Below are 6,286 nucleotides of genomic sequence, written 5' to 3' on the forward strand. Positions count from 1 at the left end.
CAAATAACTTCAAATATCAATGGATTAACACAGTAAAATTTCACTTCTTATTCACATCACACTCCACTGAAGTTAGTGGGAAGGGGAAGGGAAGCCTCAAAGCAGTTACTCAAGTACCTAGGGTCCTTCTGTCATCTGGCTTTGCCATCCCCTAAGGTCTTAGTGTCTTCTATTGGATCCCCTGGAAAGAGAGACAGCACACATGGAGAATCGTGAGTGCAGTAAGTGGAAGTGGCCAAGCCCAGAAGTGGCACACATCACTTCTCACTTTCTATTAGTCAGCATCTAGTCACGTGGCTCCACTTAACTGCAGGCAAAGCCTGGGAAATGTAGTTGGGCTGTAGGCCCTGGAGGAAAAGGAAATGGGACTGGTGAGCACAAAGCAGGGTCTCTGCACATCCTGAGTAAATGCAGCAGAGAGGTTATATAAGTAAGCGGAGTGCACTGGGTGTGCAAGATCATTGGTGACCTTGGTAAGAGCAAGGTCAGAGGAGTGGCTCAGCCTACTGCAGTGAGTTCAGGAAAAAATGAAAAGAAGGGGAAATAGCAACAGTCTGAGCAGCCGTGGAAACCTGACAAGATCAATTGACTAGACTTACAAGGCTGAGAGACTAATCTCATACTATAGGTGGATGCCACTGCTTAAGGATTCTTGGCAACTAACTAGCCAGCCTTCTCCTGCTTAGAAGAAAGCCCTCTCTAGGCCTTCATCAAACTTTCACCCACATTAAACTTGAGAAATGTCTTTATTGTTTATTTTTTCTAGAGTGAAAGATTCCAGATGTTCCAGAATATTTGCTTGAGATCCATCCAAGGAAAAAAGGCATCTGTAATTTCAGCCATCCCATGTGTTTTACTAAAGAAAATGAACATAAAATAGTAAGCCAAAGTATTGCATTATATGTATTGATTTCCTTTGTAATCAATAACTGGGAGATGTAATTGTACAAATGTGTTCCTTTAGCCACATGGCAATAATTAGAAATTGAACTTTGATATTTCTAGTTTAATTGTAAATGAAATTAAATGTCTTCAAAATGAACATTAAAATCTCTATCATGTATCATTTACTTAAATTTTCTAAATATGTTGTAAGAAGGGAAAGAATGGTGATTGCAACCTGTAAAAAATAGATTTAGGAAACATTTAGTTCAAAGTAGAAATACAGGTCTAAAAATATAACATGATAGTATCTTTATTTTTCTTATCCATTTCTGTTTTTATTGCAAGGCATTAAAATCTCTCTTACAAATTCTCATTCAGATTCGTTCCTGAGTGCCATACTTCACCCTCAACATAGAATGGCTGTGGTCTCCAGGCATACCTGAAAGATGCCCTGAGATGTAGAGCCATCCTCTCTTCTAATATTCATGTGGTACCTATAATATTCCAAGCATTATACTGGGCCCTGTGGAAGATGTGAATATAAATAGAACACACTCAGCTCTCAAATACTTTATGGTTAAATAGATCAAAAGTCACATGCTCAAAGTGCTATTTGTATTTTAAAGTTGACAAAGAAAGAGGTCAGTTTATTGTTCAACTAATGCCTCACGAGGTGATAATGCTGTGGAGTCATTTCCTCTAGAGTTTAGCTCTTAGCTTTGCAGGTTGAGAATCAGACTAGAATTGATCAAGCTTGGATGCATGAAACATATAAAAGACTAATGTATAAATCACATGGTGATATATTAATTTACAGTAAAAGTTGTGACTGCCAAGCATAATGGAATACTCAGGCAGATTGGTCAACATATTCTTTCCCCTGTAGAGAAGGGTTCCAGGAACACCAATTACTTGTTCAATGAGCATGGAATTATATGAAAATGATCTTAACAGATGGTGTTATGAAACTTTGATAGCAAACTGTACTCTGCCATGAAGATGTACCTGTCAAGGGAACTTGAACCCTTAGTTTGCTCTCACAGGGAAATAACTGGTATTTTCCTTAAAGATATATAGCAATATATTAGAAGCACAAAAATATGAAACATTTTATAATCTATATTTCATCAACTCTGTAACACTTTTTAAAAAATGATTGTAACATCTCTGAAACCGAGGCGTGTTTTAAAAATTATAGTTTGTAACTGGCATTTTTTTCTTGCTGAGGGGTACATGTAACAACGGCACACCTTTCAATGAGTGATATCTTAGAATAACTGCCTGACACTTTTAGAAATTCCCCTAACTCTGTTTTGGTAAATCGACTTTCACAAACTTAGTTGTAGCCCCAGTATATCATAGCTCACAGTCTAAGTTCAAAAACTATGTCAAAGTTTAATCTCCTCAGTTCATACTCTGATCAGGCTGAAGTTCCCAAGGGATACAGAACATTGGAGGATATAGTTCATACACAAGTGCATTCTTTCCTCCTAAAGTAACCCGGAAGTAACCTTCACTGGGCCTGTCACCACTTTTTACTGCAGGACCCTTAAAACCCCTGCAAAGTTCCTTGAAAGAGTCTCACGTATACTCAGAAACAGGTCCTACCAGCTACCTCATTACTCCTCTGATATGACGAAGTATCTTCAGCAGCTACTGGTGAGCCTTCTGCTGGAAATGACTGCCTTCCACATGGCACCACCATTTTTGGCCAGGCACCTCCATAGTCATAGCTGATGATGTGCATCTGGAATACACATTGGTTGGTACTAAGGCAGTACTGAGGGCCCTAGTCTTGTATTTGTGGGCCTGCGTCAGCCTATGTCTAATCCTTCTGCACAGAGTATCACCTTTTTCAATCTCTCTGCCCAGAGAGGGTCTTTCTGGAATTCCTACTTCACACAAAGGGCATTTATAGGCTCCTGGGTCCTAAATATTAAGTCCCTGCCCTCAAGGAGCTTACAGTCTAATGGAGGGAGATAAAGAAAGAAAAAGACCATTGTTCTGTGTGTGATAAGCGCTAGGCAGGAGTTAGTACGAGGAGGGCCTTGGAAACACGGAGGAGGAGGACCTAAGTTAGTCTGGGGGACCAAGGAAGGCTTCCTGGAGAAGGCTTTCTCTGCCTAGGGCCATCTTCCTACTCCATCTGGGCCACATTCTTCAAGTTTCAGTTAAGTATCCCTCAGAGAGGCTTTCCCCCGCCCCCTTACCTCACACTCACATCTAGTACACATGTTTTCCCTTTGTTATACTGGTCTTATGTGTATAGTAAACCCCACTACAACTGAACAAATCTGGCCCAAAAATTCAGTTTCATAAATTACAAGGTCATATTAGGAGGTTTACGAAATGACTGGAGTAAGCCTACATAGTTTGCTTGCTAGAGTTCCAGGGGTCTGACTGTGTAATCAGATTCTATCCTGGTCTCCTGCTTAGAGTTTGGAGCAATCTGCTGGTACTTGACTGTTCCAGCTTAAACGTGCTGGGAATGATTCTAGGTCCTATGACTAGCTGGGAATTCCAGGATCATACCACAAAGTCCAGTTACTTGGTATCCATTTCATCTGCCTAATCCAAGAAGATTGGGTTGCGAGAATAATGCAGAATTATTCTGGGAATGCAGAATCCCACTTCTTCCATTTCACCTTGGCTCTCTCCATCCCAAGTCAAGAACTTTAGCCCACTGCATTGGAAAATGGGAACTGGGCAGAGGACAGGATTAATGGCTGGAATCATTATAGTTGGTTTTGCATTATCAGGAATACGATTTTCCTATATGTTATTTTCTACATCATTGTAGATTTGGATTTAACTATAATTACTTGCTTAATGTCCACCTCCTCCTCTAGGCTATATAGAACATGAGGGTGTATTAGATGTTCATATTATATTCCTTACTCATAATACAGTTCTTAAGTCATATTAGTTGCTTAATAAATATTTATTGAACTGAATTGATGTTATATCTAAACTGGGATCTAAAAACTTATAAAAGCTAGCTGGGGGGAAGGAATTGAGGGAAAGTATCCTATACAGAGGGAGCAACATGAAAAAAGCCTAAGGAGAGCAAGTGTGTGTGGCATGTTTGGAGAATTGTAGGTAATTCATATGGCAAATCATATAGCACACGAGTGGAGAGTGGGGAGTAGTAAGTATTGAAAATGGAAGGGGAAGCAGTAGTTGGATCTCAAAGAACAAGAACTTGGACTTTATCCTAAAGACAATGGGAAGCCATTGATGGATTTTTTCAAAAGAAATTATATGATTAGATTTGCATTTTAGAAAGATCTACAGTGTGAGAAATTTACTGAAGGGAGTAAAATTGGATGCAGGGAGAGACTGGAAGGTTTTGAGGATAGACCGTGATGCCTGCATAAGCACGACATATGTTAAAGAAAACTGCCCTGCTCTCAGCCCGCATGAAGAGGTGGTCCTTAGCAGCCCTGCTTTGTACTTTGCAAGTCTCCTCCCACAAACACTCAGCTGCAGCTAACTGCATCATGGATGGGAACCTGATCCAAAGAAAACCAATTTGTAGGCTGGCAAGTGGTCTATGACATAACTGTCATGGAAAATAGTACTCAAGACACTGTGGCATAATAATAGACAAATAGATCAATGGAAGAGAATAGAGGGTCCAAGATACAGACCCACAAAGGCAAGGTCAATTAATTTTTGGCCAAGCTGAAAAGGTAATTCAGTGGAGAAAGAGTAGTCTTTTCAACAAATGATACTGGAAAAATTGATTATCCATATGGAAAAAATCAAACTTTGATCCATATATAAAAATTAACTCAAGACGAATCATAGAAATAATATAAAATATAATCTGAAAACCTTTTAGGAGAAGAACTTTGTGAGCTAGTGTTGGGCAAAGTTTTCTGGAATATGACACCAAAATCATGATTCATGAAAGAAAAAATTGATAAAATGGACTTCATCAAAGTTAAATTTTTTTTCACTCTTCAAAAGACTCTGTTAAGAGAATGAAAAGACAACCCACAGATGGGAGAAATTACCTGAAAATCATGTAATTGATAAAGAACTTATATCCATATAAAGAATTCTCAAAACTCAATAATTAAACAAATAACCTGGTTAAAACTGGGCAAAATAATTAACAAGTACTTCACCAAAGAAGATATACTGATGTCAAATAAGCACAGAAAAATGCTCATTAACCATCAGGGAAATGCAAATTAAAACCACAGTGAGCTATCACTACACACGTGTGAGAATGGCTAAAATTAGCAAGACTGACCACGCCAAGCATTCGGCAGGTTGTATAGAAACTGGAACTCTACTACACTGTTTGTGGAAATGTAAAATGCTACAACAACCTTGGAAAAAAACTTGGCGGTTTCTTTAAAATGTTAAAAAATATGATTTATCCCTTTCGCTTCTGGGTATTTACCCAATATAAAAGAAATATACATCCACACAAAGACTTGTACGAGAACGTTCATAGCAGCTTTATTTATAACAGCCTAAAACTGGAAACACTCCAAATGCCCATCAGTAGATGAATATATAAGGCCAGCCCCCAAAAGGAATACTTACTGTATGATTCTCTTTATATGAAACTCTAGAAAATGCAAATTAACCTACAGTGGCCCCCCCCAAAAAAAACAGATCAGTGGTTGCCTATTGTGGAGTAGGAAGAAGAGACAGGAGTGGGGGTAAGGGGTTACAGAGGGGCACAAAGATATGTTTGGGGGTGAAGGTATGTTCATTATCTTGATTGTAATGGTATCTTCTGAGGTATAGCTATATGTAAAAATTCATCAAACTGTACACTTTAAATATACACGGTTTGTTTCAATGAAAGAGTTTCAATAAAGAGCTTCAATAAAACTCTTTTAAAAAATTTTAAAAGAGAGCGATAATGGAAAGAGTGAGCTCCTTGAAGGGGTAGAATAGTAGGCTACTAAGATTAGACTTGGACAAGGAGAGGTAACACTTCTATTTGACAGGTTTCTACACGGGGTGTCAGGCAGATGAGATTATTTCTTTTGCTTAGGTGCTGTCCGTTTTCTCCATAAAATTGGCAGCAGTCTTTCTTTCTGCACAAAGTGATCTGAAGGAGGTAGTCAGGCGGCTTGTGCGTAGCGGAGCAACTTTGAAACAGCTGCTGCATAGAGTGGGTCAGCCCCAACCCTTTGCATTTGGGCAGCATTGGGGTTTCTCTTGATATTGGAAACCAAGAATCCATAGTGACACCACTTCCGTATCATTATGTAATTTTCTCTAGCACAAATCAGCAGTACAAATGAAGGGAGGGTTAGTCCTCTCACTTCTTTGAACACGTCTTATCTTCGAGAAGCTTCTTTAACCTTTTTTTTTTCTCTTTAATCTTTTGAGCGCTCAGATTTCTACGGCATCTGCTTCACCATTTTGCCAG

The sequence above is a fragment of the Aethalodelphis obliquidens genome, unplaced genomic scaffold (assembly GCF_003676395.1).
Source record: "Aethalodelphis obliquidens isolate GAN/ISIS:26980383/991018 unplaced genomic scaffold, ASM367639v1 scaffold13, whole genome shotgun sequence".
Classification (NCBI taxonomy): domain Eukaryota; kingdom Metazoa; phylum Chordata; class Mammalia; order Artiodactyla; family Delphinidae; genus Aethalodelphis; species Aethalodelphis obliquidens.